This window comes from Passer domesticus, chromosome 4 (genome assembly GCF_036417665.1).
Source record: "Passer domesticus isolate bPasDom1 chromosome 4, bPasDom1.hap1, whole genome shotgun sequence".
NCBI lineage: Eukaryota > Metazoa > Chordata > Aves > Passeriformes > Passeridae > Passer > Passer domesticus.
Window position 1 is genome coordinate 15,826,583 of NC_087477.1, and position 22,775 is coordinate 15,849,357.

At 42.8% G+C, this 22,775-nt stretch overlaps 1 long non-coding RNA gene across 1 annotated transcript in view; it reads left to right on the plus strand.

The window, feature by feature from the left end:
* Nucleotides 1-22,775, plus strand: part of LOC135298591 (uncharacterized) — a 93,766-nt gene that overhangs the window by 14,536 nt on the left and 56,455 nt on the right. The window contains exons 4-9 of the long non-coding RNA XR_010360602.1: nt 876-1,056; nt 7,112-7,199; nt 8,670-8,825; nt 9,237-9,272; nt 10,891-10,979; nt 14,455-14,565. This is a non-coding gene — a long non-coding RNA (uncharacterized LOC135298591). The remainder of the gene's footprint in view (nt 1-875; nt 1,057-7,111; nt 7,200-8,669; nt 8,826-9,236; nt 9,273-10,890; nt 10,980-14,454; nt 14,566-22,775) is intronic.

Below are 22,775 nucleotides of genomic sequence, written 5' to 3' on the forward strand. Positions count from 1 at the left end.
TGGTGTAGGGCTGCTAGAATGGCTCTCCCTTGTGCTGTTATTGTAAAACATCAATAATATCAAAGCCTTAAAATTGACAATATAAAACCCTAAAACATTGATAAGGATTTAGGTACATCTGTATTTATATTCACATATGTCTGTGCTCACAGTTTGTTTTTGCCTTAGATTTAGTGAAATACCCAAATTGTGCAATATCATTGGCAAAGTAAATGCTAAATAGAGCCTGTAAAAATTATCTTGTTCATAAATTTGCCTGGTATTGTAGAAATCTGTCTAGTAAAATGTATTCACCATGATGCTGTAATCTGTTCTCAGTGATTGCCTGCAGTACCTCAAGGAATGAGGATCTTTATCACTGAAAACACTGAAACTTTTTTCACTGATTAGTGGAGACTGGATGTTCCCATAAGTATCAAAATAACATCTTGGTGCACTCTGTTATAAACAGCCATATTTCAGAAATAGAAAATATTGAAAAGTTCAAGGATTTAAAAGTGAATAAACACTTTTTGTGCAGCCAGATAGGAGCTGAAATATTTGTAGTATTCTTTGCCGTTTAACAGCTCCTTGCAAATCCACATTGTGGTTGAAAGAGTTCTTGGTCAGAACTTTTCACTGGAGCACTTTGTTGTTCCTTCCTTATGTTTATATCAATCCTCAGCAGTTTTGAAAATATTCTTTGGCTTTCTATCATTCTTGTCTCTGGTGACTTCTTAGAATATTCTTTTTCCTCTGTTGAGTCAGTCTTTAGCAGAAAAATGCAAATGGACTTGCAGGAAAGAGTGTTTGGCAGAGAACTTGCAAATTAAATAGTAATACTGAAAATTTAGATGGAAAAGCTTGCTTTTACAGCTTGCTCTCTTGATTTCTAGGATTTCCTGCCAAAATGCTTCTGGGGCCAGGAGTTTGCAGCTTGTGTTTGCCCTGTGGAAGCAGGGAGGAGTTCCCAGGCAGGGTCTGACTCCATGCTGGAACAACACCAAGGTGGGGAAGTCAGATCCCCTGAAACTGGGATGCACAATTTTTTCAGAATGAGCCTTGTCTAAAGCTAAGGTAGGACCTGCCTCAGTGGTGTTTTCTGTTGGCTCAGGAGCAACCTAGGAGGGAGCAATGGTCCTTTTAAACTGTGCCAAACACAGGAACATTTAGTGAGCAGGAAGAGCTGCAGTCACTTTGGGTAAATCAGTCAGGGGAACTGTTTGCATGGCTGCACTTGGGCTCTTCTCAGTCACCAGGGAGCCTCTCCCTTGAGGGATCAGTTCCTGTGGTCATTGCAGTGCTTCCTGCATGAAACCCACGTCAGGATATCTGAACCCCTCCGGCATGTCCCAGTTGTTCAAAAGTCTCTGTAGAACGTGGATCCTGAGATAACCCAGAGGAAGGAGGAGTGATGGAGGTAGAAGGGACTGGGGCAGAGTAGGCAGATGGAAATGGGAAGAAGAAAGTCACACAGAAAGCAGCAGCTCTGGGAGAAACTCCCTGTTAAAGCACCACTTGCTGGAGAGAACTTTGGGGTCTTAGGGCTAATGCTCTGTATTTTGAGAACACAATGTTCCTAAGATGCTGAATGATGAGGAGCACTGTAATTTTGACTTCTCATGAAACATTTATTACACAATCTATGTTGTATCATATCTACAAAGTATCAAATGAAATTTCCTCCTGACTGGAAGAAATCTTGTGTGCTGGGGTGCCAGCATTATTACATGCATTATGTTAATTTAGAAATGCTTGTACTTGCTTTTACTAAGTAATGAATTCAGTAGCTATTTGAGGATACATTCAGTGTCTGGATACACCATTTGCTTGGCTGCCTCACTAGCGGAGGCAAGAACTGCATGCCTAAAGAAGCACAGCACACGGAGGTGATCTGGAAGGCACAAAATGTGCAGTTAGCTTTTCTGGGTGTAAAAAGTCAGTTAAGCTTTAACCTCTCCACAAAACCCATTCACAGGGCTGGTGTGCATTAACACCCCATAGCAGTTCAGCTGTCACAGCTGTAATTTAGTCTGTTCCAGAGTTTGTGATCTGTGAATTCAGCAAAAGTGAATGAATGCTAGTCAGAACATTTAATAGCACTTGGTTTTTATGCAGATTTCTTTTTCTTTTTGTGGGCTAGCATAGACCAATTCATTTAAAATATCAGAGTCCCTAAGCAGATGGATTTCTGAAGGCCTAATAATAAATTTTGTTGTTTTTTCACTGGTTTGTTTTGGTTCTTTAATCAAGAATAAGACTGCAGGGGATGCTGCTGTTGCAGCTTTTTTTCCCCCCTTTAAAAGTGGAGAATTATGTTGTTTGGTGGAGCTTGTTTTGTTGATGCCATCAATTGACTGTGCTGACAATCCCAGAGGCAGCTGGACCAGGTTTTTGTGACAGAGGATTCACATAAAAATTTCTGTGACATTAAAATGGGGCTATTTATTATTTTTTAAAAACATAATAGGGTTTTGAAATAGGAGGATGTAAGCTCTCAGGTACCACTTGAAATACTGCCGTTGTCATTATGTAATCCTGGTAGGCTTTAGACATGGAAAAGCTGCAAATGGATCTGAGAGAGGGAACAAGAGGAAAGGCACAATGGTGCTTCCAAAAGTAATTGGTATGGGGAGAATTACTGCAAACCCAGCTCCTTAATAGGAGGAAACTGCACAGGAGGCAGAAGTGACTGAAGTGACCTGGAGGTGACAGAGCCTGTAAGAGGAGGGCACAGGGGGAATAATGCAAACCCCACGTGAGGGATGGGATCAGCAAACAGGCAGTGCCATGGTGGCCAGCTGGACACGCCCTCTTGGCAGGTACCTAAAGGGAAAGGGATTAGCACAGAATGCCCAGAAGAGGGAAAAAGCCCCAGGGAATGGAATAAAATTGTTAGAACAGTCATTTTTCCTTTTGGTAATAGAATTAAAAAACTTTCTGCTTGTAGAACACACTGTATTACATATTTTGAAATAAAAATGCAATAAATTCTGTTTTAGCTGTTCAGACCATATTCAGAGAGAAAACATGTAGGGATTTCTCTTTTTTTAGATTTGACTATTTATTTTCAGATTTTTTTCTACTCAAAATACTTTAATAAAAAAAAATAATTTTAACCCAAGATCAATCTTTAAATACATAAATATGTGTGTGAGTGCATGTTATTTTTAATGGGTTTTTTTTTCCCTAACTGCTAAATTAGTGATATGTTGTAATCAACAGTGACTCAGGAAGAAAGGGAGACTGACTCATGGATCTGATTCAAGTAGCAGTGTTTGCCAACACTTTTGGGAAGGAATTTCTTTCAATGAAAACTTAGCATTTACCCAGGTTTTGTGCTCAGATTTCATAGGAGGTTTCAAAGATCCATCCCTCTGCCTGGTCTGAAATGCTGCAGTGAACTGCAGACAAAGCAATGGATTTAGTGTGATTCAGTCTGAGTGTTGAGGCAGACTCAGAGTCACCTGGAGAGTGTGAAATCCTTCTGTCCAAGGAGAGGCTGTGTCCCACACCTGAACTGGAAGCTTTTCCCAAGGCAGCAGTGTCAAGCTCAGTCTGGTGATAAATATTGGAATGCAGCTGAATGTCACTGGGAGCAAGGTATTCTGTGTCAGACCTACATAATGAATGCAGATAGGTTTTTTAGGATCCAAATGGCAAAGCATAACAGGCTACAAAAGCCTTCATTTATGATTTGTTCATTTAAAGCTTAGACCATTAAGTAGCCATTAAATCACTATTTTTTATTCTTCGAAGTGCATCTCCATCATCAGAATAAAAAGATTGTTTTCATTCCCCCTGTATCAAACAAAACATTTTAATTGAGAGCATTTGTGATAACAAATTGGCTGGAATTGGAAAGTGAATTAATGCTGAGCTCTGACGATAAAGCATCTTTGTGATTTGGCTTTTAGTGTCTTGTTTGTGCATGACCAGTTCCATAATACATATGTTTATCTGTATTTAGATTTCAGTCACAAAGGTTCTACACCAGGTAAAACTTCCATTGCACTGATAGGGTTCTCCAGATTCATGTCTGTCACATTAACTTTGCCTGTGGAGCTCAAATTATGAGGTTTTAACCATTTTACCCTTAGCCTGTCTGCTAAGGGCCTCCATTACTTAGGCTGTGCTTAGGGGAGTAGACACAAGCAGATGAGAGAAAATTGCACGTTTTCATCCCCTTGGATATTTCAGTGTGTGTTTTTATTTCCAGAAAGACAAAAATGTTACCTTTTGCCCTTGGCAAATGGAGATTTCAAAGAACATTGATTCGGAAACATATTTTGACATATTTTGTTATGACATTTTTGATTGCACTTAAGCACTGCATTCCTCAAGTGAACTGGTTCCTCTTCTTTCATCATAAGCCTTCCTATCACCAGTATTGCCTGGCCTCCAATTTTCTCTGTGGGGCTGGGAAACAGCTCTCCCAGGGTGAAGTAACTGGAATGTGAGTAACTAGGTAATGGCATGCACAGCTCTGCAGCAAGTTCATGTTCTTGTGCTAAAAATGTCTGAATTCTGAGATGGAAACATTTTAAGAAAATGCAGTTGAAAAGCATTGTTTTTAAAGCAAAATGTGTTGTCCTGTTTAATATAATAAATTATTCGAATGTGGTTGAAGCAGACCCCAATACTCAATTTTCTGAAGAAAACTTTGGCATTAGGAAAATGCTTTGAGATGTCATTTTCAGGTAAAGTTGTGTGTTAATAGTTCAGAAATTGACTTCCCTGTCACTCCATGCATCTGGCAAGGTCCCCCTGTGTCCCCCAGCAGCGCTGCCTTGCTCCTGTAATGGCTCTTTTCTCATTAATGGGGGTTCCCAGCATGGGCAGGAGAGGCTGAGGAGCAGCAGGGCTGAGGAGAGGATGCCTGGAGCACTGTGCAGCTGGGAGAGGCCAGGCAAGGGCAGTCCTGGGATCCTGGCTCCCACACCTTGCTCCCAGGGGAGCAGTTCTGTTCCCTGGGCCTCTCTGCCAGCCCAGCTGGCCTTGCCTTGCCTTGGGCACCTTTTGTGTCTGCAGCTGCTCCACCTTCCCCAGCGCCAGGGCCCCTGCCCTGCTCCTCTCCCTGCTCTGCCTTTGCCAGAGTCCCCAGGGATGGGGAGGATCCTGCAGCAGACCTGCAGCTCAGGGCTGGTTTATGGGGTTATTCAGCACGCTGTTCAATCTGCCTTCAACATGTGTGTGCTTCTAATCTGGTTCTAGTGGCCCTCCTGCTTACCCACATGTGAGTAATTCCCACAACAGTTTTCAAATTCAGTGCCTTAAAGTGTTTTCCAGCCTAATTCAGAGTGTGAGGCAAATGGATGCTCTTGCTGGGAATTGAAGGAACAATTATGGTTCATAGTGTGAAAGGGTATTTTCAATGAAACATTTGCTCATTCCATTAGGATACTGTAGTATTCTTTTTTTGAGGATTCCATTAATCTGTATTTGTCATTTATACAGACAAGGAATGACTCTGAAAGTGAAGGCTTTTATCTGGTTGTCTGTTGATGGAAAATCACCCAGCACAGCTCTTCATTTTGACTCAATATTTTTATTGAACTTGGAGATTCAGTTCAGATTCACTTTATAAAACTATGAATATAGGGAAGCAGAGAGAGGAATATTATTTTTAAATGACAAATTGTAGTTTAAATATTTAAATGTTTTCATAATATTAAATAAAGGGATATATTGATGAGTATTTAATTTTTTTTACACCAGATTCTAAAATTTCGGTGACTGAAAAACAGATTTATGCATATTTTTTCAAGTACCATAGAAAAGACTTGACTCTGAGTTGAAGATTTTTTGGTTGGTTTGGGGAGTTTGGATTTGTTGGTGTTTTTTCCCTTTAGCAGACCTCTTTCTTCTGCACATGAAAAATCAATCTCATGTAATGCATTGGGAAACTCTCTTAAGTCTCCCTGCCTTTCACTTTGGGTTATCCTCTGAGCCAAATCCTGCAAGATTATAATTGATTTTAAAAGTCAGCAGCAGAAGTATTTGACCTTTAGGTGACAAACAGTCCAAGAGGAGCCTTCAGGATCAGTGTTAAACGTCAATGAAGTTGCATTCATGCTAGGATAGGCAAGTTACAAACATTTAAATCCTGCTGTAATAGTGACAGTAATAAATGGAAACTCGACAAAATGAAGCTATTAGTCAACAATGTGTAATGTCATAAATGTGAACAAATGATTACAGAGAGCTCAGGCCTGAATTAAATCCAAGCAAGCTGAAACAAGCAATAGCACTGAGATGGATAAATTAATTTATCCCAGTGGATATAATGACACATTAGAATAACAGCCAAAGTTTTAGCTGATGTGTTTTGAATAATCTGGACATCATCACTCAAAATGGACAACAGCACCAGCATGCACTGCTGCTTGCACCAGAAATTTGGATGCTGGACCCTGTGCTTGGGTATTCCTCCTCTTGTGGTGCTTTAAAGAATCCATAGAGAACTGTTGAGAGCTTCACAATGTTCTCACGGAAATTAGCCACTGATTTAGTGTCAGGAGCACCTCAGACACTGCTGGTGTCAGAATGGCAAGGCAGCTCCAGCACAGAGCCAGGCTGAGTGCAGCTGACCTGGCACAGAGATCAGAAAGCAGCCTGAAGGCACCTGTGGGACACTGCAGGCTCTTGACAGAGCCCCAGAGAAAGCAAGCAGAAAACTGCACCCAGTCTGCTTCCTGAGCCATGAGAAACACAAATAATGAGAGAAAACAATGTGCTTTCTGGGAAAACAATGACATAAATAGCAGAGCACATGGTGGTGTGCTGTACTCTTACATGCAGCTTGTTTGCAAACAATGCAAAACAGCGTTGGGGAATTTTAATGATAACTCCATTGATGCCATAGGAAGGTGCAATTTTTCTGGTAAGGTCAAGTGTTCCAAATTACACCTTGAACAGCATCAGCAAATGAAGCAGAGAGCACAATGCTGATTTTTCTGCAGCAAGAGTGCTAAGTGAAAGTACTGGAATAGTCCAGCTATAACATATAAATAGATTAAGATATACTTAATGCTGAAACAAAAATTTCAAAGTATGCTGCCACTTAAGTCATGTGAAGTTTTAGTATTTTTGCATATATGTTAGAAAACCATGTTTTCTGCTTTCTTGACAGTTTAGAACATCAGATGACTCTTAGCAGATGTGAAATGCTTCTGGAAGCCAAACAGTAGTTCTGTTCATACTCTCTGGACCACCCTGTTGTAAGTTGCAAATCCGTGTTAAAACAGGGTATATATTATTTCTTTGTCCTCTGAGAGCCTCTGAACATCTTTCTTTTTCAGTTTGCCTGGTTTTTTAAGTGGAAGCATGGGCTACTGAGTTTTGTTTCTCACCCAAGTTGTACTTAATCAGGACAGATCAGATTACAGTTGATTTCATTATTTTTCCCCTGGAAGTAGGAAATGGCATGCAGATCTTTCATCTGTGTCCACTTCTTTAAATCAGCAACTCCAAACATATAAATACAGGTGTACATTAATGGAGAGCCCTCTACTAGGGCTCACAAGATGATGTTTAAATCTTCCATTAATGCTCTGAAATCCAGGCCAGCTCAGCCCTCACCAAAGCCAGTGGGAGATGTTCTATTGACTCGAGGAAAGCTGGCAGAAATCAGTGGCTTGAAGGTCTGTCTGCCCCCACTCTTCCTTTCCTTTCCTCCTTCCATCTTCATTTCTGTGGTGGCTTTCCCATCTGTATCTCCAGGTGACATGGGGAGAGAAGCACTCAACCAGACACAAATGGCAAGCCAAAATAAACTAAACAATTCCCTTCCCCTTATGGAACATTTTCAAGCTCGTGAGATGTTTTAGAGGGCACTTGGGTGACTTGGAGCCAGCTGGTGCCCTTGCAGCACTCTGACTTGGCCGTATTTTCAGTCCTGTTTCCAAGGGCTTTCTGGTTTGGTGTTTTCCCCCTTGGTTGTGCTGAAAGCTGCTTGTTGCCTTGACAAATATTTGTTTCCAATTCTGTGTATGTAAACATCTGACACAAAATTGTCTCAGGATTCAGTATGCAGATGACTGCTGCACTGCTGTTTATCAGAGTTCAAACCCTGGGCAAACAGCAGTTTGTTTGGGCTGAATAAGTAATACCTTATTTTGGAGGGCTCAAATAGCCATGTAATTATTTTGAATTAAGAAATTACCATATCACCAGGCTCATTGCATGGGTATTTATCTCAGCAGATTGTGTGCAGGCTGTTACAATAGTAGCTAGTGTAACTTTGGTTTGGAAAGGGAAACAGGGTGGTAATGAGAGGACGAAGGGGCCTGTGGTGAGCCTGCAGCCCTTGGAATGGGAATGGCACCCCAGAAGTGTGGAGCTCTGTTCTCAAGTGGGGAAGACCTATTGTTCTTGCATAGCATTTTAGTGAAGATGCAACCAGCAGTGAAGAACTGTTTGTTTTTATTTATGTATTTCACACAAGGAAACCCAGGAGCTTTGGGAGCTGTGACTCAGCTGTTGACTCGTTGTCCAAGCGCTGCAGTAGCATAAATAAAACCAGCCAAGCTGGGTAACAATGCCTGTGACTTGTGTATTCCTAGTAGGCAATAGGTGGTTGTAATTCCCTGAGGAACAGTCGTGACATCAGATGGGATGTCCATGCCTTCAGCACTCTCTAACAGAGCAGCTAACTGGCTTGGTAATGCTAATTCCCCTCATTTGCTCAGTGTCCATCATGGCTGTGCCACCCTGCACTGCAGTGGTCTTCTCACCCAGGAGAGCCTGACCCTGGCCAAGAGGATCAAGAAGCTCTGAAGAGCCTGATCCAGGGGACACAGGGAGCCTTCAGGCCTCTGTCACCTTCCAGCTCAGCTGCCTCAGGAGTAAGATCCCTTCATGATTATAAATGCTTATTTAATCTCTCTGATCTTCTTAGCACCAGCACACAAAAACCTTAGAAATACTTGGTGTGAGGTGGAAATTCACCTCGTTGTGAAAGAATTGCTTCTGAAGTGTTAGTCATTCATGGCAATGCTCTAATTGTATTATACTTAGGGGATCCTAACACAACAGACTTCCAGATTTACCCTGGAGCACTTTTTTTGCAGTATTGGGTTACAAAGTATTGGTAATTGGAATAAATTAAATGAGTAACTAAAGACAGACTCTGCCTCTCCCCAGCATGTCTCATTAAAAAAAAAAAAAGAAGAAGAAGAAGAAAACTGTGTTGTTTAAGTAATTAGCAAGATGCTGACATAGTCCAGAAAGTGTTCAGTGGGTATTTTGTATTTCAGGTGAAATCAAATAAAGCAGATTTTTCTTCAGACAAGGTAAGTTCATTTTCAGAAGGGAGAAATCCTTATTTTTGCAAGATCAAAGGTAAAAGAGGCAGTGAGAGGAGAAATGTTTGTGAAAGTTGTTTATTTGAGAAGGGGAAAGCCATAACATGGCAGAAGCCCTTGGGTCTGTTATGCAGCTGTCACACCCTGGGTCTTAGACTGGAGGAGGCTGGAGATCTTAGGCTGGCTGCTCAGCACAAGGAACACCAAAAGAAGGATTGAGGGAGGGCAGTATTTTGCTGGGATACACAACAACAGGAAATTACTAAATTCTACCTTGGCTGCTTCCCTGTTTTCTCCTCCACTCCCATGAAGTCACTCCACCCAAGATGCTTTCCTCAGCTTCACAGTTTGCTCCCTGGCACGTGGGCAGGGCTTTGCTGGAAGTCACAGCTCACTTCTTACTCCAGTTCAGTGCATCTCCTGCTTTGGTCTCATCCCTTTAAAAAATTGGCTTAATCTCAGTTAATTAGTTCAGGTCAGTGCCTTCCTTCCACAGATGGTTGGAAATAGGTTCTTGTCCAAAGCCTGGGATGATTCGGATGTCCAGTGAGGTTGGCCTGATGTTAAAGAGCTGAACATTAACCAACTCATCTAAATATGAGCAGATGAGGAAAGCACAGCTACACATCTCAGACTGGTTTTCAGAGAAGTCAGTCAGTGACAGATCACCCCATACATGTGGATATTACTCTTCTTGTTGGAGAATTTACCTGTAAAATACAATCTGCCTGTGCCTTTACTCCACCCTCAAACTGCTCCTGGTATTTTCTTCCTGGTCCAAATCCCTGTTTGTCACTGCTGGGAAGGAGAAGCATTCTTTCAGTGTCCTTTTCTCACCCCTGATATTTTACAGTCCTCTTAGAAAAGGTACAGATGTGCACTTTGACAGTGACCCTTCACCGTATCTATCAACAGATGGCAGTAGCTGAACCTCCTTGGAAAGAACATCCCTGGAAAAATGTCATCATTTGCTTTTCTGTAAGACAAAAATGAATGCCCTCTTCATGGGTTAAAAAGAGTGCAAGTGATTTCATAAATCAGGGTCAAAGGACAATTTCTCTTTTTCATTCTCAGAAGTATTGATATCTAAAGTTTCTTAGAACGGCATCAGGATTGCTTGAAGCCATACACTGAAAAACTCCACGGGTTCAAAACTGGGATCAGAAGCAAGGATCAGTTCAAGTCTGTGAATCTTTCATTGGAACCTGGTTAGAAACTTACTCCTGATAATCTGGCTGTGATATTCACCTACGAAGAGATTATCCAAACCTGCACTGTAATTTAGTCAGGGAGTCCTGCATCCCTGCTTGACCTGGGGGGTTTCTTCCTAATGCCACTGCAAATACTTTACTGCAGCCTTGTAAATACAACCTAATTTAATTTGTTCATACTACCCTGTATTTGATCATGTCTCTCTTAATATCTTCAGTTTATATGGAAACAAAATTTTAGAATACTATGCAATCACCATTGTTTGAGTGGAGTAGGTCCAAAAAGCTGGTCTGTGAAATCAGTAACTCAAGAATTTGGTTATTTCCTATAGAAAGTGTTAAACTAAAGAAATTTGTAATTGGAAATTATTTAAAGAGGTCATTTAATCCTTCAGTTCCTTTCAGTGGAGCAGAACCAAGAACGTGCACATCTGATCCCCACGTGCTGACCCAAAGCAATGATGTTGCCTGGCTAGTGGAAAAGGTAATTGTCTGACAACATCAAAGATTTTCCATGACCCCAAGCCCCAGTCTCCTTCAGTGGCAATTTATTCTTCTCCTTCCATGGCTCCTTCTTATTTTCCTGTTGTTGTTGTATTGCTGGAGAAGTTTTGACTAAACCAAAATCTGTTTGCGTGTATGTATTATACATTTTAAGTGAAAACTCATTTTGAAACATCACATAGAATTTTAGATCCCTTAGATTTTTCTCATCAGAAGCAAAATGTCACTGAAATTAGCATAAACCAGTAAATTAAGGCATATGGTTGCTGATGTATCAAAACTTCTTGAAGAGGAAAACAGAGCCCTCTGGCAGAACATTTTCTGAGCACTTTATCATCTGGATTCCTGGGTTTATGGAAATATTTTGTGCTTATTTACAAGCACAATTTTGAAAATCTTGATTGTGATTATTCAAATTCTTTTCTTTATAATTCAAAGTTTTCCAGCTTCTCCCTTTCTGCAAGTCTTTATGTGATGCTCCAGTGAGAAACACTCAGAACTGATACATTTTTGTGATACCTGCTCTGTGAGCAGTCTGGGGAAATGCCCTGCCTGCTGATGGGCAAGCCAGTATTGCCACTTCTCTGCTTGAGTTCAGAGGATGGCAAAATGCTGGAAGCTCTCACTCACTATTGTCTAAGTCCTGTGAGCCTGGAATTAACAGAGGGGTGTTGCAGCTCGAGAGAACCCATTTTTCCATGGGGTTTAAAGAGCACTTTCCCTGGCTAGAAGCATGTTAGGATCATTATTTCTGTGTGCTGTTATGGACTTGTTGTTGGATCCTTCTCCAATGGTCAGTTAAAAACGTGGTGGTATTACTGATTCAGGCTCTGGAAGTAGGAAGCATTGCCAGACCCCACTGGGTTACAGCCTGCCCCCACCCAGAGCTCCAGGATAACTCCAACTTCCCAAAATCCCAGTTTAATGCAAGTCTAGGAAAGGCACCACCAAGGGACAGAGGCAAGAAGGTGAGGGAGTGATCTCTGCTGGTGGGTCTGGTTGGTGTTACCCAACAGAATCCGTGAAATGCAAGAGACTTTGGCTGGGTTTACCGATAAGATCTGTAGAAGGAAACACTCATAGCACTTCCCTGGAGGAAAGAGGTTCAAGAGCCTGTGGTCTTTTCCCCAGTCTCCAGGAAAGCCAGAATGCCCCTGTCTATGCCCTCCTCATCCTGGTCCCTCTGTCTTTCCCAAGATAAAGCTAGCAGTGTAGATGGCTTCGTGCCTCTGCATGCAACTCAGAGATGTGGTTTTAGTCCAGAAGGGAATGTTACTTGCATAGCTGCAAGATTATACGGTGCACTCAGTTTGCCTGAGATAGATTTTTAAAGAGGAAAAAGCACCTTAAGTAGATGGGTGAAGAATGTTATCCATCATTTTCCCCAAATCAGGATCCATGATTTCCCTCAGACATCTGTCAGCCACACAGCAGTTCATTTTCCTCAATCAAATGCTAGAGACAGCTAAAGAACAACAGCATTGCTCACAGAAAATTAAGCACCCACTGGGCAAATAATATCACTATTTCCAGCAGCACAGAAGTCTGAAATTTCTCCAGCTGTTTCCAGAGGTGTGTCCCTGTGCCACTTCCTCTGCTCACAAGGTGGCACAGGCCACCTTGTGAGCAGAGGAAGTGCTAGCTTTATCTTGGGAATATTCCCAGATCAAAGAGAGGTTTGAAGTGGGCACAGGTGTTTTTCTCAGCTCTTTGAAAGCCCAAAGCTCAGATATGATCTTTCCTGAAATCACATTCAGCCTGTTCCAAAGTCCAAGGGCAGAAGTGAAAGGATTTAGCTTAATAAGATTCATCTTTATCTGCTTAAGGTATCTCTCTAGAGCAGAGCCCAAGTCTGTGAGCTGCACCCAGAACTCCATTCCCATTTTTCAGAGCAATGTGCAAGTTTGTGCTCAAAGATTTGCTGTGAGGAATTAAGCAGGATTTTTCGTTCCACAGCCTTTTTATATAAGTAAAAAAATCTGTCCTTACTTAATATAAAGAGAAAAAAGCTCCAAGCTACTAGAAGAGAAAGTGGATTCCCAAGAATTAAAAAAACCCCAAACACACTTCATAGTGGCTGAGCTTTAAAGAAAATTGTCTTCTCCTTTTTTCCAAGATAACTGTTTTTTTCAGTAACGAGGTTTTAGGAACTTTTTCCTATAGTAAGAAATTCTTATCCACGGTTGGAACCTTTCTCAAAGATGCATATTTTACTATCCTGGTCTAAATTTCTTTGTTATTGCCAGTAAAAACAGATGCTTTCATCAGATGGACAGAATTAATTGTACAGACTAAGACTTGGGGATGTAATGTTACATGCAGGTGCTCAGAAATAAAAACCTACTATTTTGTAGGCAGAAAACGACATCTCTGAGTTGCATGCAGAGGCACGAAGCCATCTACACTGCTAGCTTTATCTTGGGAAAGACAGAGGGACCAGGATGAGGAGGGCAGGATCTCTGCATAGACGGGCATTCTGGCTTTCCTGGAGACTGGGGGAAAGACCACAGGCTCCTGAAATAGAAATTCTATGCATTTCACATCACCAGGATAAGAAAGATGGCTTTCTTAAATGTACATGTACTTGTATGCAGCTCAGTGAGATGATGGTGGTGCTGGTGCAGACACAGCACCAATAATGTTGTACCTTTTATAAACACTTGGTTTAGCTGTGAAAAATCTGATCCAGAATAAATGACAATCTGTTTCTGTCTTTTCTTTGGTCACTTCACCCCTAGAGAATTAAACAGAGAAAGGAAAGGGGGTAAACTCATAATACCAACAGTTCTCTTTGCTTGCTCTCATTTATTTCCCATCCTGCTGTTCCTTTGGCTCCAGAGCTGCAGATGGTGCTTGCACTGTGGAGCTCCTGAAGGCACCGTGTAGGTTTGTGCCCCAGACTGTCAGAATCCCAGCTGCTACCTAACCATCAAGTCTTGATTTTACTTAAGCTGATTTTTTCCTCTTCCTAATTATTTTTCCATCCATTAGAGTGGAGTCAAGTTTAAAAAAAAAATTTAAGAGTACACAAATATAGAAGAAATAGATATTACTACCAACATTTTATTCTTCTTCTTAACCTCCCAGTCTGCAGAAGTTCCACAGCCTCTGTTTGGTGAGGATTATTGAGAAGATGAATAAATGCTGTGAAGTTTATTTCACAGTCTTGCAATCTTCTGTCAAACTCATTCAGACCTGCAAACTTTCACTGTACTTTGGCATCAGTGCTTGATATTTTTCTCAGATGCCTTTCCACAGCAGCATTATTTAAGTATTTCCTTACCCTCACTCACAAGTGGTCATTAGGACAAAAATCTTAGCAGGGTCTATTGAGTTTGGCCTGATCCACGTGGTGCATTATTAGGTTCCAACCAAAGGATGAAAAATAGCCATTCTTGTACTCTCGTTTCTGTTAAACCCCTGAATACTGACTTGATCTCTGTCTTCCTTCTCAGGATGAAATGGTCCCCAGGACCTGTCCCTGCTCTCCGTGGGTCCTTCTGCACCAGCAAACTCCAGAGGGCGCCTGAGTCCAGAGCTCTGGAGTGCAATCAGCTCTTTGTAAGGTGAGATCTCCTTTGCTCTCACTTCCCAGAAGTCCTTGGAAAGGAGGCAGCAAATCCAAGTCTGCTTCACGCCTGATGTGGGGAGAGGGTTCTGGAACATGTGGTGGGGGCTCTGCCAGTCAGGTGCTGATGTCTCCCTTATCTCCTCTAGAATAAATTACATCATTGGCTCAGAGATGCCTTTAAGCAATTTTAGCAGGACAGGTGATAGAAATATTGATTATTTATTAAGGTTTTCTCCAGCTCAGTGTTTACCCTGTCCCCAGACTGACCTGCTGTCATGTTTAGTAACATCAACATGCTTATTTTGCCTTCTGAAAATACATTTTTTTTTTATAACTACAAATTGCCAGAGGTCCTGTTTTGGTTGTTGACAGAGTTTTGCTGTAGTGCAAGTTGTGTGCTGGACTTCCCAGAAGCTGTGGAAGCAGTTCTAATATTATTGTTTCAATCCAAATAAATATGCTAAAGGCATACAAAAACCCATTAGCCACGAACCTTGAGAACACATTCAGCTTTGAAAATCTGATATGTAAGAGGAACTACATTTCTTAGGCTGCAAGAGTGAATAATGTATATTACACCTACCTACTGTTTATGCAGTTTTGTGATATGATTTTCTTGATTTGCCAATGTACTTAAAATTATTTCTGGGATTATTAAAAAAAAAGAAGAAGAAAAAAAGCATCTTGGAAGAATTTTTGGGGTACAAGTTCTCTCTCTTGTGCTTCAGGCATGGACATTTCTGGAGCTTCCTCTCACAGGGAACCTTCCCAGACTTGTATTTGGTGTGTGGTCAGTTTTGTTCCTTTTTTTTCTTTTTCTGTTACAAACTCATGTAAAGTCCAGGCTACTTCAGAGTGTAACATAACTGAGGATTTTGCTTATTCATAACAATTTATTAAGTTGTGCAAAGATAATGCTGTTTTAAAAGTTTTTAGATAGAATCTGCTCTCTTCTACAAGAGCAGAAAATGCAAATGGCTCCTACAATCAGCTGTATCTGCTTAGACTTGCTAAATCATAAGGAGTCATGGTGCAAAACAAAGCAGCAACACTCTAAATTTATGGAACAGTGATGCTGGATGACAATGGAATTGCAAAGGAAGTGCTGAGTACATCAAGAATTAATACCTAGAGGGTCCATTTTGTATGGTGATGATTGTATCACTCTGTGTGTTAACATAATCCCCTCTGAACAGCAGTTTACTAAATGTACTGGAGATTATTGAACAAAATACAAGTTGAGGTCACGTTTGGGTTCTCATTGGGTAAATCACTGTCCTTTTCTTCTCAATCCCAGCTAAAACTGCAGAGTTGCAGGATGCACTCTGGTTCGGTGCACACCAACGGGAGGTTGGGACCTGTGCTCAGAGCAGTGCAGAGCTGTGCACAGGAAAATCAGCAGGTCATCATGTGCTTCTCTTAGCTCTGGGAACAAGTGTGTTATTTGTCCTCAGGAGCTGTTTGTTAAACAGTGAATCACTGACCAAGCACCCCAGAGGTGGCAGTGCCACTGAGTACCACTCAGGGATGGACAGTGCAGCACTATGGACACACACTGACATGTGAGGGTGAGAAAGAGAGAGGGGTATTTATAATATTCCCTTCAAACAGAAGATTCACGACCTCTGCTTTAGAATCCATTTGTTATATTATATACCCATTTCATTTTAAGTAAAAAATCAGTTGTGAATATTTATTTTTAGCAGTGAATCACACTTCTGGGCACACTTAACCAGAGCTCATCTGTGGTGTGTCCAGTAATTTGTGTGCAGCTCTTTGCATCAGATGAGAAATGTACAACTTAATCACTTGTAACTATAGCTGTATACCAGGAGTGCTGTTTGATCCTAAAGCTGAAGAAATCACACTGACTTTATTTGTTTATTATTTCCAACTTAATGCAAGAGTTTATTTTACCAGCAATCATAAAAATGGATTATTTGTTTCTAGACATAGTCTTTGCTAATTTGTGCCACATAATTTTTTATTTAAGTCAGTTTTGTGTGTTTAGCCACAGCTCCTCATAGGCATTTCCACAGAGAGCCAGACAAACAAGCAGCTGTTAGAACTGGGAAAGCAGCAGCAGTAGCAGAGCTACTGGTGTTGTGCAGTGGAGCTTGAGTCATTAGGCCAGCACTTGTTGTGGTTAAAGTGCAGCTTACTCCAAGTGCAAGGGAAGGATGGAGAGGGTCACCAACTCCTGGGTGTGTTCAGCTGGGAATTTCATGCCTCACTTTTGCCCTCTCTGATGTGGAATTTCTCCTGCCTGTGTAACTCAGGAGAAAAGGTTAAATGCAGAGTAAGGACAGTAATGAGACCAACCCCTGCAAGTTTCAAGGTTTGAATTTTCCCCCCATCCCCCTGTTAATGATGTGAGTTTGTTGCTGCAGGAGAGAGAGAATCTGCATCTGTGGTAACTATAAAGGTCAGAGGCCCTGGGCTGCTGTGCTCATCACACCTTGGGAGCAGAGAGGGCTGTGGTGTCTCAGTGTTAAGAGTGGTCTCATGAAAGAGAAGTATTTGAAATAACAGTGGTTTGAAGTAGCATGTTACTAACCCCCAGTTCTGGATTTTAAAAAAACCACAAACTCTCAAGCCCTTGAGTACTTAATGATGGCTGAATGACCCAACAAAGATGGAAAGTCACAGAAGTTAGTGCTCCCAAAATGCAGCAGAGCTCAGTAGCCCTTAAAAGCAGTTAAAGAGCTTTTACCATCTGATAAGTAATTGCCTATCATCATTGGTTATTAGAAGTAGGAAATTATGTAAAGGGCACAAACATGATAGAAAAAAGAACAGCCACCTTCTTGTGGGTTTCTTAAACCAAGGTCATAAAAACATGGTTATTAATACTGAAGTAGAAAGGACAAACATTTACAGACAATGTTCTAGCTGCTCTGCTTCAAAAAGAAAAGCATTACATTTTTCCTAACAGTAAATATTTAGCTCAAGTCTTGTCCTTGCTACCAGTATGAAATGAAATTGATTATAATATTCATCTCCAAAAAACAACATAAGGTTTAAGGGTTCTAAATTCAATGTGTTATAGCTGAGCTAAAACCAATTGTGGAAAACCCAATTTGAGGATCATGACTTGGAACAGATTAAAACCAAGTAACCAAAAACCCCCAAAGCTGTGTGTGCTTTTAAGCTGCACGATTTTACATGCAAACGTGCACACATTTTTACTTATATATCAGTATGGGCTTTCATGGCCCTAATTCTAATTTCTTTTTTCCCTGCTTCTTAGTCAAAACAGATTCCCTAAAATGCATTTCTTTCAAGGTATTAGCTGCATCTCTTTAAACATTCTGCTGGAATTTCAGTCTGTAGGTCTGAGGTTGCACAGGGATCCTCGGGTACGTACCTGGCTATTTTTTAGTCTTGTTTCCTTCAGCAGGTGGATCCATCTCACTGCAGTTCATAATGCCCATCAGAGTTACACACCCGACCTGCCCTGGCTGTGAGCTTGGAGACAGCAGTGGGAGAGGCTGCTGAGACCCAACAGTGCCCAGGCATGTGGCCACAAAGTGGCACAAACAGAATAGAAATACAGGAAACTGCAGGAGCTATCCCAAAATCAAAGAGAAAGTCATGTCCAAGCTGTCCAGGCTGACCCTCAGGTGTGGCTGCAATAACAAAATAACAGTGTGAGAAGTGGAGAAATCTTGTAAAGAAAAAAATGAGGAGTCAGGCAGCTGCTGTGGCAGATGATGGAGAAAATGTCCAATAAATACCAGAAAGGGGGAATTAGGATGGCAAAATCAGGGCCACTGGGGTAAGAGAACGCAGGGTGAGCTGTGCAGTGACAGACAAGGTAAGAAAAGGAATAGAAGCTGGTGCTGCTCCAGGCTCCTTTGCAGCAGCTCAGCACTGGCCATGGTGGGAGCCCTTGGGCACTGCCCTCCACCAGAGCCCCGCAGGAGCCTCTGCCTGAGGCTGGGGCTCTGTGGCTGCTCTGGGCCTTGGGGACTGCAGTGTCTGCACGTCTGTGGAAGGCCTTCTGCCTTTCTGGGGCCTCTCGGCAAAACCTGGTGAATAACATTGAAGTATTTCATTTTATTAGAGTCATTTTTCCCAGTGTAACTTTTTTTAAATATGAAAAGTGTGCTCTGCATAAAACGTGCCACATATTTAAAGCAAAACAATTTTATTTTGTTTTTGCCTGCTGCACGTCTAAACATTTAGGTAAAACCCAGAAGCATTGGGTTTGTTTTGCCAAAATCTTACTCATAGGGTACTTTATCCCATTATTTTTTCCATCTGTTTTGTCTCAGAGATTATTGCAGCAGCTTAAGAGTTTGATTCATTTCCACCAAGGCGTAGGAAGAGAAGGTGCAGAGAGACAGAACTGCTTAAAACCTCAGTCTTAACTGCTGAAATATTATGTTTATGAAAATACTTTCTGAATTTATGTTCAAAATCCTCTGCCTGATTTGCTGAATGAGGAGGAAGGGAGAGCAGGGGAATTTTCTCTGTCAGGTCTCCACAAGTACAGCTGTGTTGAATATTGAAATCTGGCATTTGCAGTCAGTGCATATTGTGATATGCTTTTTTCAGGGAGCAACAGTCTGTGAGAGATTATGATTGCCTTTTTATTAGAGGAAAAACAAAATATCAAGCAAGCACTGAAATATATTTTCATGTAAGTTGATGTTATTTGCTATTTTAATCAAAAGCTGTTTGTGAGAGCCTCTGCCCTTTGTTGCTTTAGAGCCCAGCAGCAATTTGGGAGGGTGTGTGAAAGACAGCGTAATGTCTGGATGGTGGTGGTGGCCAAGGAGCCTACAACAAAGACAACATTTGCCAAAGTGAGCACCTTTTAATCAGTGCTCTGACACCTAACTAAAAGCTGGGCTGCACAGTCCTTGAGTGCCCAAGGCCCTGTTGTTGCAGCAGCTTCACTCTGCAGAAGTGCTGTGTCAGTGTGTGCAGCTCCACCTGCTCTCAGCCTCGCCCTGCACCTGAGACGTGTGTGAGTCCAGAAATAACAGGGTCCTGCTGGCACAGGGCCTCAGGCCTGGCACCTGCAGGAGGAGCAGGCCAGCCCTCGAGCCAGAGCCTCACCCCTCCGTATTTCAGTGCCCAGGAGGGGGTGAGGCTGAAATGCTGACCTTCTCTCAGACTGCAGTGTACCACAGATCAGTGCAATTGCTGGGTTACAGCCAGGAAATCAGCTACTGGTGCAGGGTTACTGTGAAATAAGCAGAAATGCAGCCTGCCTAAAATGGAAAGGGAGCTCGGAACTACGTGTCACCAATTCTGTACACCTAAAGTCCCTTTGATGTGAAAAAATGGGCAAAAATAATTAGGTTTTAGGCTTGGGTTATTTGGGGTTTTATTCTAGAAAACCAGAGTCAGGCTACCTGAGCAGTTGTTGAGGAGAGCACTATAACCAGGGCATCTCAATGGTATTTGAAGGTGAGAAACTAACTATGGGGTGAGTGAATCTGTGTATCAGAACCAGCACCAAACCCCTTGGTACATTCTCAGTAAGTTGCAAATGTGAGCTCTCAGAATGTTGAAAGCAGTGATGTAGAAGGTGTGACAGTTAAAAGGCAAATATTGAAAATCAAGTAAAATAAATCTTTGAACAAGCTGAACTCTAAATATTTAAAACTCACCAAAAGTGTAAGAAGTGAAGCAGAAATAATTGTTGGTGCTAATATCTAAAAGCTATGAAATGCCTGCATGTGTCCAGGCACCATTTATTTCCCAAGATGTCAGATGTCACACTGACAGAAAATTACCACCCCCAGCCTGGTATTTTTGGAACTGCTCAGTGCCCAATCAGTCAGGGACAGTAGTTAACAATTGCAAGCCTGGTGCCTGGAAATGAAATAGATGGGAGTGCTCCTGCTCGGGGCTGGGGCAGGATGGTGGTGGGAGGTGGTGGCACTTGGGGTGCCCAGCAGCTGCCACTTGACCCACTCCAGTGAGCTGTTACCAGCCCTTGGACTGTTCCCTTCTGTCCCTGCTAGCAGGGTTTGGAGGGGTCAGTGGGAAGACAGGAGCCCAAACAGTCAGTGCTCCCCTGGATTTTAACCCACAGGCACAACAGCCTTTAACTCCATCAATCTGTAAATATTGCTACAAGCCTGCTTTTGTAACATTCCTTTACTTTTTTTGTGTTCCCTGGAGAAGCTTTTTTTTAAATTTTGCAGAAGCTGGAAGAGAGCATCGGGCTAAGATGATGATGTAGCCAGCAGTGGGGATTGGTGGAGGAACGAGGGAGAGCAGCAGAGCTCTGTGACAGCAGGAGTGAAGGCACAAGCAGGGAACCACCTTGCAGTCCTGATCCACCAGGAACAGCCTGCACCAGCAGCTGCCCCGGACAGAGTCCAGGGCTGCCACCCCTGGAGGGACAGAGCCCAGAGCCACAGGGCTCCGCTTTGGAGGGCGAGCTGGGGGAGTCCTGCTGGCTTTCTGAGGGAGGAGAGGTGGGCAAGCAGGGCCTGAAGTTTCAGAGTTTTCTGTTGCTGTGGTGCTTTTCTGTGGAGCCAATGAGGTGAAGCAGCCCCAGCAGGATCAGGTACAGGTGTCCCTGAGAGGACATCCAGGGTCAAGGTAAAGGTGGCAGAGGTGTAAAGAGCCACCAGGGAGTGGGAGGAGCTTTGAGGCTGGTTTGTCCCAGCATGTGCAATTCCATCCTGAGCCTGGTGGTGCAGAGGCTGCATTGACGGCCTTGGAGCTGAGGCCTCAAGGTCCTGTGGGTGTCAACAGCTCCAAAGCTGTCCAGAGTGGGCAGGGCAGGTTCAGTTGGCATCTTCAGTTCCCATCCCAAATGGGATGGAGCCCATGCACACTCCCAGCCACTGTTAGAGGAGAGCCAGTGGAGACCAGTGTGTGGTGTGTGCCATGATGGCAGTGGCTGCTCTGGTAGCAGAGCAGCCTGTGTTTCCCTGCCTGTTAATCCCTGCTCTCCTCAGTGTTCAATTAAATCTCTTTCTGTGACATTTGGAGACTAATGGGGCCGGACCAAAGGGAGCTGGGAAGGGCTGTGGGATATAATCTGCACTAACCAGAGCCCATTCACTCTGGCAGCCTTGGCTTGTGTGGCACGAGGTAGAGATAAGTAGCAAAAGCTGCTCAAGGAGCAGCTCCCTGTGCGTGTTCCAAAGGCAGGAGAGGGATTCATCCTGTCAGTGGTTCCCTTGTATCTGTTCCAGAGGGTGATGGGCACTGAGCAATGGAGCTACTCCTTTCCACGGCACTGCGGAGGGAGCGGTGCTTGTGTTCCTTCCCAGGTGCATCATTTCCAGCCCCAGGGGAGATAAAACAGCTCAGTGACACCACACACACCCCTAACACCTGATTAACTCAGGCTTTCCAGAGCCTGCACTGCAGAAAGGAAAGGGCTGCAAGTGTCAGGGTCTCTCTGAGAGCAGCACAAACGTGTCCCCTCCTGCCTGCGTGGGATCAACAGCCTTTCCTGGTGTGTGGAGCTGAGCCCTTTCCTGGGACCTTATTGTGTCACAGTCTGCAGAGAATGAGGGAGGCTTTTCCCTGCCTGGCTGAGTGTGCCACTTTAGTACTTGTGTGTAGCTTAGCTAAGGCAAAGAGAGCTCCTTCCACTCACAACAGCACTCGAATTGTGGGGCTACTTTTCAGCCACTCCTTTGGAATCTGCTGTATTTGACATAGAAGTGCTAAACATGAGTGGAATGAGCAGGAGAGAATAAAGAGCTTTGATTTCTCAAGGCTGGTGATGAATGGTGGTGGTGATGGGAACTCTGGCCTAATTGTATCTCTTTTTTTTTTTTCCCTTCCCTTTTTTTCTCTTTCTTTCTCTCATCCCATAATTGAACAAGCTGCTAAAGGAACCTTAGGATTAAATATTGAACAGAGTGGTTCCTAAGTGTCACAGCTGATGCACCAGAGAGTTGTGCTGGTTCTTTTTACACTTGTGGTGTTGAGACAATGCTCTTGACACAGCTTTGCCTCTCGTGCCTGTACACACAGAGCTCTCAGCAGCAGGAGGAAGGATGGAGAGGCTCTGTGCCTGTGCACTGAGCTGGTAACCCTTCCTGGGTTGGACAGATCCACTCCGAGGAGAGAGGGAAGCTGCTGAGCTCCCTCTGCAGAGGGGGTTCCCAGGGAACAGGCAGCCTTGCCTACAGAAATCACTACTTAAAGCTGACGTTCCACCAGCAAAGACTAAGAAAGGAAAAGAAACATAATAAGTAATCTGAAGAGATAGCCACG